This window comes from Enhydra lutris, unplaced genomic scaffold, assembly GCF_002288905.1.
Source record: "Enhydra lutris kenyoni isolate GAN:26980312 unplaced genomic scaffold, ASM228890v2 scaffoldscaffold10, whole genome shotgun sequence".
NCBI classification, from domain to species: domain Eukaryota; kingdom Metazoa; phylum Chordata; class Mammalia; order Carnivora; family Mustelidae; genus Enhydra; species Enhydra lutris.
Window position 1 is genome coordinate 201,768 of NW_019154094.1, and position 11,061 is coordinate 212,828.

The 11,061-nt window shown below is 40.7% G+C and overlaps 1 pseudogene; it reads left to right on the plus strand.

The window, feature by feature from the left end:
• The first annotated feature begins 1,306 nt into the window (after nt 1–1,306).
• Nucleotides 1,307–2,220, plus strand: LOC111143917 (annotated as a pseudogene).
• The last annotated feature ends 8,841 nt before the right edge of the window (nt 2,221–11,061 follow it).

Here is an 11,061-nt window from a genome sequence, read left to right on the forward strand (position 1 = left end):
TGAAAAAGTGCTCAACATCACTCGGAATCAGGTAAATACAAATGAAAACCACAGTGAGATACCACCTCACACCAGTCAAAATGGCCAAAATTAGTCATGAAATGGCAGGTGTTGACAAGCATGCAGAGAAAGGGCCATCCTCCTACACTCTTGGTGGGATGGAAGCTGGTGCAGGCACTCTGGAGAAAAGTATGGAGGTTTCTCAAAAATTTGAAAATAGAACTACCCTATGACCCAGAAATTGCACTGGTTATTTACCCTAAAAGAACAAATGTAATGTGAAAAAGTGCTCAACATCACTCGGAATCAGGTAAATACAAATGAAAACCACAGTGAGATACCACCTCACACCAGTCAAAATGGCCAAAATTAGTCATGAAATGGCAGGTGTTGACAAGCATGCAGAGAAAGGGCCATCCTCCTACACTCTTGGTGGGATGGAAGCTGGTGCAGGCACTCTGGAGAAAAGTATGGAGGTTTCTCAAAAATTTGAAAATAGAACTACCCTATGACCCAGAAATTGCACTGGTTATTTACCCTAAAAGAACAAATGTAATGATCCAAAGGAGCAAGTTCACCCCAATGTTTATAACAACCATGTTCACAATAGCCAAACTATGGAAATAGCCTAGATGTCCCTCAACAGATGAATGGATAAAGAAGATGTGGTATATATATACAATGAAATACTATGTATCCATCAGAAAAACTGACAGCTTGCAATTTGCAATGACGTGGATGAAACTAGAGGGTATTATGCTAAGCAAAATAAGTCAATCAGAGACAATTTTCATATGCTCTCACTGATATGAGGAATTTGAGAAACAAGACAGAGGATCATAGGGGAAGGGACGGAAAAACGAAACAAGATAAAACCAGACAGGGAGACAAATCTTAAAAGGCTCAATCTCAGGAAACAAACTGAGAGTTGCTGGAGGTGAGGGAGGTAGGAAGGATAGGGTGGCTTGGTGGTGGTCATTGACGAGGGTTTGTACTATGCTGATTGCTGTAAACTGTATTAGACTGATGAATTACAGGCCTACACCCCTGAAACAATTAATACATTATATGTTAATGAAAGAGAGTATAGAATATATGAACACTTGGGGGAAAGGTCAAGTGGGGGATGGCATTCCTTTTCAGGCTGACTTATGGGGTCCAAAGGGGGCACATTCCATATAAAAACTGTGGCTATTGAATATTTGAGTGTAAAATAAAAAATATAGAATTTCAATGATATTTGTAGTTTTCATTATTGAGAAAATCAGTCATTTTATTTTTTGTTCCCTGGTAGTCGTCTCACCACATGGAACCAGGAAATGATACACGAATTTCAGAATTTCTTCTTCTGGAATTATCAGAGGACCCAGAACTACAGCTCATCATATTTGGGCTTTTCCCCTCCATGTACCTGGTCACTGTGTTAGGAAACCTTTTCATCATCCTGGCCGTTAGCTCTGACTCCCACCTCCACAGGCCCATGTACTTCTTCCTCGCCAACCTGTCCTTTGTAGACATCTGTTTCACTTCCACTACTGTCCCCAAGATGCTGTGTAACATCCAGACAGAGAGCAAAGTCATAACTTTTGAAGGCTGCCTCACCCAGATGTATTTTTTTTCACACTCTTTGCTGTATTGGATGTCTTTCTCCTGGCTGTGATGGCCTATGACTGGCTTGTGGCCACCTGCCACCCACTGCACTACCCAGTAATCATGAGTCTTCAGTTCCGTGGACCGCTAGTTCTTCTGTCCTGGATCACATGTATCCTGAACTCCTTCTTACAAAGCATAATGATGTTGCAGCTTTCCTTCTGTATACAATTGCATATTCCCCACTATTTTTGTGAAGTCGATGAAATAGTCCAACTTGCCTGTTTTGATAACTTTCTTAGTAAGTTGTTGAGGTACTTTAAGTTGTAGTGCTGGGTGGTGGTGCTTTTACTGGGATCCTTTACTCTTACACTAAGATAGTTTCCACCATATATGGAATATCATCAGCTCAGGGTAATTATAAAGCATTTTCCACCTGTGCATCTCACCTCTTTGTTGTCTACTTATTTTTTTTGTATGAGCCTAGGAGTATACATTTGTTCTGCTGCTCCCCAGAGATCCCATGCAAGTGAAGTGGCCACACCCATGCTGAACCCCTTTATCTATAGTCTGAGGAACAGAGACATAAAGAGGGATCTGAAAAGAATCACTGGGGTTCCAGTAATGTAAGGGTAATTTATCCTGTGGTTGAAGAAATGCCCAAATGATTGCAGCACTCACAGCCTCAGAGGCAGGAGCTACTATTCTTCAACCAGGTTATGGAAGTAGAATCTGCTCCTCTATTTATTGCCTAGAATTTTCATTTGTTTGAATTCAACATCTCCTTACATTTAAGTAACTCACTTTATTAACTTTTTATTCTGTTGGATATGCAGACAGTTTCCCCTATTTCCATTTTCATCCTTTCTTAATATTTTACCCAACTTTGGATCAAAAATGCCTGGACATTTCTGCATTTTACATGGGACATATTGGATTTCTTTCTCTTGTTATGTTATGTTATGTTATGTTATGTTATGTTATGTTACGTTATGTTACATTACGTTATGTTATGTTATGTTATGTTAGTTATGTCATGTTAGTCACCATAAAGTGCATTATTAGTTTCTTTTATTATTTTCAGCATAACAGTATACATTATCAATGAGGTAGAAACCAGAGATACAGTAGAACGTATCAATGAAACTAGAAGCTGGTTTTTTGAAAGAATCAATAAGATAGATCAACCATTGGCCACACTAATCCAAAAGAAAAGAGAGAAAGCCCAAACTTATAAAATTATGGATGAAAATGGAGAGATCACAACTAACACCAAGGAAGTAGAAACAATCATCAGAAATTATTATCAACAGTAATATGCCAATAAGCTAACCAACCTAGATGAAATGGATGCATTGCTGGAAAACTATAAACTCCCAAAACTGAACCAGGAAGAAATTGACAACCTGAATAGACTGATATCTAGTCACGAGATTGAAGCAGTGATCAAAAACCTCCCAAAAAACAAGAGCCCAGGACCTGACAGATTCCCTGGGGAATTCTACCAAACGTTCAAAGATGAAATAACACCTATTCTCCTGAAGCTGTTTCCAAAAATTGAAGCAGAAGGAAAACTTCCGGACTCTTTCTATGAAGCCAGCATTACCCTGATCCCCAAACCAGGCAAAGACCCTCCCAAAAAGGAGAATTTCAGACCAATATCACTAATGAATATGGATGCTAAGATTCTCAACAAGATCCTAGCAAACAGGATCCAACAGCACATTAAAAAGATTATCCACCATGACCAGGTGGGATTCATTCCTGGGATACAAGGATGGTTCAACATTCGCAAATCAATCAATGTGATAGAACAAATCAATAAGAGAAGAGAGAAGAACCACATGGTCCTCTCAATCGATGCAGAAAAAGCATTTGACAAAATCCAGCATCCGTTCCATATTAAAACGCTTCAAAGTCTAGAGATAGAGGGAACATTCCTGAACTTCCTAAAATGTATCTATGAAAGACCATAGCAAATATCATCCTCAATGGGAAAAAGCTTGCAGCCTTCCTGTTGAGATCAGGAACACGACAAGGATGCCCACTCTCACCACTCTTTTTCAAAATAGTATTAGAGTCCTAGCAACAGCAATGGGACAACAAAGAGAAATAAAAGGTATCCAAATTGGTAATGAAGAAGTCAAACTCTCTCTCTTCGCAGATGACATGATTCTTTATATGGAAAACCCAAAAGACTCCACCCCCAAACTACTAGAACTCATACAGCAATTCAGTAACGTGGCAGGATACAAAGTCAACCTACAGAAATCAGTGGCTTTCATATACACGAACAATGAAAATACAGAAAGGGAAATTAGAGAATTGATTCCATTTACTATAGCACCAAGAACCATAAGATACCTAGGAATAAACCTAACCAAAGAGGTAAAGGATTTGTACTCAAGGAAATATAGAACACTCATGAAAGAAATTGAAGAAGACACAAAAAGATGGAAGACCATTCCATACTCTTGGATCAGAAGAATAAACATTGCTATATTGCCGGGCGCCTGGGTGGCTCAGTGGGTAAGCCACTGCCTTCGGCTAGGGTCATGGTCTCAGGGTCCTGGGATCCAGTCCCGCGTTGGGCTCTCTGCTCAGCAGGGAGCCTGCTTCCCTCTCTCTCTCTCTCTCTGGCTGCCTCTCTACTTGTGATCTCTGTCAAATAAATAAATAAAAACTTTAAAAAAATGTCTATATTGCCTAGAGCAATCTATACTTTAAATGGCATTCTGATCAAAATTCCACTGTCATTTTTTCAAGGAGCTGGAGCAAATAATCCAGAAATTTGTATGGAACCAAAAGAGACCCCGAATCGCTAAGGAAATGTTGAGAAACAAAAATAAAGCTGGGGGCATCACATTACCTGATTTCAAGCTTTACTACAAAGCTGTGATCACCAAGACAGCATGGTACTGGCATAAAAACAGACACATAGACCAGTGGAACAGAGTAGAGAGCCCAGACATGGACCCTCAAGTCTATATGCAAACAATCTTTGACAAAACAGTTAAAAATATACAGTGGAAAAAAGACAGTCTCTTCAATAAATGGTGCTGGGAAAACTGGGCAGCTATATGTAGAAGAATGAAACTCGACCATTCTCTTACACCGTACACAAAAATAAACTCAAAGTGGATAAAAGACCTCAACATGAGACAAGAATCCATCAGAATCCTAGAGAACATAGGCAGTAACCTCTTCGATATCAGCCACAGCAAATTCTTTCAAGATATGTCTCCAAAGGCAAAGGAAACAAAAGCAAAAATAAACTTTTGGGACTTCATCAAAATCAAAAGCTTCTGCACAGCAAAGGAAACAGTCAAAAAAACAAAGAGGCAAGCCACGGAATGGGAGAAGATATTTGCAAATGACAGTACAGACAAAAGGTTGATATCCAGGATCTATAAAGAACTCCTCAAACTCAACACACACAAAACAGACAATCATATCAAAAAATGGGCAGAAGATATGAACAGACACTTCTCCAATGAAGACATACAAATGGCTATCAGACACATGAAAAATGTTCATCATCACTAGCCATCAGGGAGATTTAAATTAAAACCACATTGAGATATCACCTTACACCAGTTCAGATGGCCAAAATTAACAAGACAGGAAACAACGTGTGTTGGAGAGGATGTGGAGAAAGGGGAACTCTCTTACAGTGTTGATGGGAATGCAAGTTGCTGCAGCCACTTTGGGAACAGTGTGGAGATTCCTCAAGAAATTAAAAATAGAGCTTCCCTATGACCCTGCAATTGCACTACAGGGTATTTACCCCAATGATACAGATGGAGTGAAAAGAAGGGCCATCTATACCCCAATGTTTATAGCAGCAATGGCCACGGTTGCCAAACCGTGGAAAGAACCAAGATGCCCTTCAACGGACGAATGGATAAGGAAGATGTGGTCCATATACACTATGGAGTATTGTGCCTCCATCAGAAGGGCTGAATACCCAAATTTTGTAGCAACATGGACGGGACTGGAAGAGATTATGCTGAGTGAAATAAGTTAAGCAGAGTCCATTATCATATGGTTTCACTTATTTGTGGAGCATAAGAAATAACGCAGAGGACATGGAGAGATGGAGAGGAGAAGGGAGTTGGGGGAAATTGGAGGGGAAGTTGAACCATGAGAGACTATGGACTCTGAAAAACAATCTGAGGGTTTTGAAGGGGTGGGGGGTCGGGAGTTGGGTAGCCTAGTGGTGGATATTATGGAGGATATATATTTTATGGGCACCGGGCATGGTGCATAAACAATGAATTCTAAACACTGGAAAGAATTTTTAAAAATATAGAATTTTTTAAAAAGAATTTAAAAAAAAGAATAAAAAAAAACAACAACCCCGATATACGTCTGGGTGGCTCAGTGGGTTAAAACTCTGCCTTCATCTCAGGTCATTATCTCAGGGTCCTGGGATGGAGCCCTGCATTGTGCTTTCTGCTCAGTGGGGATCTTGCTTCCTCCTCTCTCTGTGTCTGCCTCTCTGCCTACTTGTGAGCTCTCTCTGTCAAATAAATAAATCTTAAAAAAATTTTTAGAAATCCAGTATGCAACATTACATCAAAAACTAATAATGTGGGGGGAGACAAGATGGCGGGGAAGTAGGAGGAGACACCTTTTCAACCTGTACCCTAAAGTGAGCTGATTACCTATCAAAGAACCCCAATCACCCATGAAATCAGCCTGAGATCAGAATTATACATGTCTGCATCTCTACAGGGGCAGAAGACGCCAGTGGGCAGGTAAAGTGGAGTGGGAACGTCGGACTGATATCAGAAGATAAACAAAAGGGGGAGGGAGCCACCAGAGGTGACCGATTGGAAAGTAATACCACTAATATGAGAGTGCCCTGCATCTGGGGACCAGCATTAACTTGGAGACTGGTTGAAAGCACTCCAAAAGAGCAAAGGATCGCGCGGGGGGGGGGGGGGGTTGTGGGAATCGGGGCAGCTAAGGACAGGGGCTTAAGTCCCCGGACCCAGGACAGCCTCCCCTGGTGCTGAGCCAGAGAGTGCCTCGGAGAAACCAGTCTTGGTCCCTGAGCCGCCAGCGTGCCGGAGATTGCCTGGGGTCCAGCTCCTGTGAGGGCTGGGAGCCATGCCAGATGGCAGAATGCAGAGCGCTGCTACAGAGCCTAAGACCCCCGCGCCCATCACCCTCCCCTGAGAGAGGTGTACAAAGGCCCACCTGGTGCTCTTAGACCCGCGCCATTGCTTCAGAGCCTGAGACACGTGCCCCAAACTCTCCCCTGAGAGAGGTGTGCAAAGGCCCAGCCTGGTGTTTTCGTACCTGCGCCCCGCTCTAAGAGCCTGAGACGTGCAAGCGCAACCCACAGCCTACCCTGAGAGAGGTGCGCAGAAGTCGGGCGCTCTTAGACCCAGAAAGACCAGGCACTCCAAGCCAGGGCCAGCGGGATAATCTCAGTGTGTGATCACTGCTTGGAACCTCTCTGACAGTCTGGAGCTGTCCAGACAGCTGCCACTGCCATGGTTTTGGGTACAAGCAGAAGATCCTGCATCCCCAAGGACCGCGACTTGGAACCTGCTCTGCCAGCAGCCAAGGGGGAATTTATATGGGCTCTGCAGCCAGACTGAGGCTTCCCTCTGATAGCAAGGTCAGGGTGCAGTTTGCTTTCCTCTAAACCTACAAAAACCATCAAAAGCGGTCAAGGCGAGAGAGAGAAAAAAAAGTGGACAAACATAAAAACCTCCAGAGAACAAAAGCCTGAAAAAACTGGTTTCCTCAGAAGCCACCCCCTTGAAGGGGGCGGGAGGACTTAACTCAGGGAACATCATTGACTGACAACCCACGTGGCAGGCCCCTCCCCCAGAAAACCAAGCAGGAAAGAAAAAAAAAAAAAAGGACTACAAGAGAACAACCACCACTACTTCATAGGACAACTTTTATTTTTAATTTGTTCCCACTATTCTGGCTCATTTTTTATATAGATAACTTTTTAACCTATTTACCATCACAGTGAGCTGTCCAGTACATCAAATTCCATAATAACCTTCTAACCTGAAATTTTTGATACATACACCTGTGTTTTTCTTTTGCATTTCTATTTTTTAAATTTCTTTTTTTTTTAATTTTAGTTTAGTTTAGTCTAGTTTATTTCTTTTTTGTTTTTATTTTCTAATATTCATATAGAGTTAAACTTCAAAGTAATCCCCTTTCCCCAATCAATACTACCCCTATAGGTAAACCAATTTTTAATCCCCCTTTATCTTAGGAAAGTTGAGTCCTTTAACAAAGATATCAAGATACATCCAAGAAAAATCAAAACAACCTTCCTCGCCCACACTGAGAATTTATAACCACTCTCCCATCTTTTTCTTCCACCAGTGTTTCTGTGTCTTTGTGTTTGTCCTGATAGTATATAAATCTTACACTTGGGGTTCTTTTTGATGAGGTTTTTCCTTTATTTGCATATATTATATATATATATATATATATATATATATATATATATATATATATATATGTATAATTTTTTTCTCTTGTCATATACTTTTATTAGTCTTTTTCTTTGTCTGTTTTTTTTGTATACTTCATAAATCTTACCTTGGGGCCCATTTGGGCTGAACCTTCTCTTTTATCTTCCCTTTCTTTCCTGTCTCTCTCCTTCTCTTTGTTTTTTTTTTTTTCTTTTTCTTTTCTTTTTTCTCTCGTATGGGTGGGGAATCCTGAATGCTCAGAAGTGTTCCAGGGTGTACCTAGACTGCACCACGGTCGATACAACCAGCTACATCTGTTCAGTTATCTCTCACCAAAATAACTAGGAGGAGGAATGCCCAACAGAAGAAAAATACAGAGGTTGGACCTTCTGGAACAGAGCTAACATCTATCAACATAGACAATATGTTGGAAAGAGAATTCAGGCTAACAATTATCCAGGCAGTAGCTGGGTTGGAGAAAGCCATGGATGACCAAACGGAATTGATTAGGGCTGAATTGGAAGTGACCAAAGAAGATGTTCATAATGTTAGGGCAGAGCTAAAAGCTGCCAGAGATGAGGTTCACAATGCTCTCAATGAGTTCCAATCTAATCTAAATTCTCTCAAAGCTAGGGTACCTGAGACAGAAGATAGAAGTAGTGATCTGGAGGACAAACAGAGAGAAAGGATCAGGAGGAAGCCTGGAACAAACAGCTTGGAAGCCACGAAAACAGAATCAGGGAAATAAATGACGCCATGAAACATTCCAACATCAGAATTATTGGAATCCCTGATGGGGAGGAGAAAGAAAGAAGTCTAGAAGATATAGTGGAACCAGATCTTCATAAAAATTTTCTCAACCTCGCGAATGGAACCAGCGTTCATGTACTAGAGGCCGAACGATCTCCACCCAAGATTATAGATTCCAGAAAACATCAGGAACCTGATAGTCAATCTGAGGAATCATAATTGTAGGTATAATCTCTTGAAAGCCGCTAGGTCAAAGAGGCTCCTTACTTACAAGGAAAGCCCATCAGAATAATGTCAGACCTGTCCAGAGAGACCTGGCAAGCCAGAAAGGGCTGGCAAGATATATACAGGGCACTAAATGAGAAGAACATGGAGCCAAGAATACTTTATCCAGCAAGACTGACATTCAAAATGGATGGAGAGATAAAGAGTTTCCAAGACCAGCAAGGCTTAAAAGACTATGCAACCACCAAGCTGACACTGCAGGAAATATTAAGAGGGGTTCTATGAAAGAGGAAAAATCCTAAGAATAGCATTGAACAGAAATATAGAGACAATCTACAGGAAGAAATACTTCAAAGGTAATATGATGTCCATAAAAACATTCACTCTCTATGTGAATGGCCTAAATGCGCACATAAAATGGCACAGGGTTTCAGATTAGATAAAATTACAGGACCCATCCATATGTTGTCTACAAGAGACCCATTTTGAACCTAAAGATACACCCAGACTGAAAGTGAAGGGATGCAGAAGAATCTTTCATGCCAGTGGGCCTCAAAAGAAGGCCAGGGTAGCGATTCTCATATCAGATAAATTAGATTTTAAACTAAAGACTGTAGTCAGAGATACAGAAGGACACTACATCATTTTTAAAGGAACTATCCACCAAGATGATCTAACAATTGTAAATATCTATGCCCCCAATATGGGAGCAGCCAATTACATAAGAAAACTGTTAATCAAGATAAAGAGTCATATTGATATGAATACATTAATAGTAGGAGATCTTAACATGCCTCTTTCAGAAATAGACAGATCATCGAAGCAGAAAATCAATAAAGAAACGAGAGCATTGAATGACACATTGGACCTGATGGACCTCATAGATATATACAGAACATTCCACCCTAAAACAACAGAATATTCATTCTTCTCAAGTGCACATGGAACCTTCTCAAGAATAGACCACATACTGGGTCACAAATCAGGACTCAACTGATACCAAAAGACTGAGATTATATCCTGCATATTCTCAGGTCACAAGGCTTTGAAACTAGAGCTCAATCACAAGGAAAAGTTCAGAAGGAACTCAAACACCTGGAAGCTAAAGACCACCTTGCTTACAAATGTTTGGATCAACCAGGTGATCAAAGAAGAACTGAAACAATTCATGGAAACCAATGAGAATGAAGACACTTCGGTCCAAACCTTTGGGATACAGCAAAGGCGGTCCTAAGGGGGAAATACATAGCCATCCAAGCCTCCCTCAAAAATAAACCTGAAAAATCTAGAATACACCAGCTGTCTCTACACCTTAAGAACTGGAGAATCAACAACAAATCAAACCAACTCCACACATAAGAAGGAAAATCATCAAGATTAGAGCAGAGATCAATGAGGGAGAAGCCAGTGATACAGTAGAACATATCTATGAAATGAGAAGCTGGTTTTTTTTTTTTTTTGAACGAATCAGTAAGATCGATCAACCATTGGCCACACTAATCCAAAAGAAAAGAGAGAAAGCCCAAATTCATAAAATGATGAATGAAAATAGAGAGATCACAACTAACACCAAGGAAGTAGAAACAATCATCAGAAGTTATTATCAACAGTTATATGCCAATAAGCTAAGCAACATAGATGAAATGGATGCATTCCTGGAAAACTATAAACTCCCAAAACTGAACCAGGAAGAAATTGACAACCTGAATAGACTGATATCTAGTCACGAGATTGAAGCAGTTATCAAAACCTCCTGAAAAGCAAGAGCCCTGCACCTGATAGATTCCCTGGGGAATTCTACCAAACTTTCAAAGAAGAAATAACACCTATTCTCCTGAAGCTGTTTCAAAAAATTGAAGCAGAAGGAAAACTTCCAAACTCCTTCTATGAAGCCAGCATTACCCTGATCCCCAAACCAGGCAAAGACCCTCCCAAAAAGGAGAATTTCAGACCAATATCACTAATGAATATGGATGCTAAGATTCTCAACAAGATCCTAGCAAACAGGATCCAACAGCACTTTAAAAAGATTATCCACCAT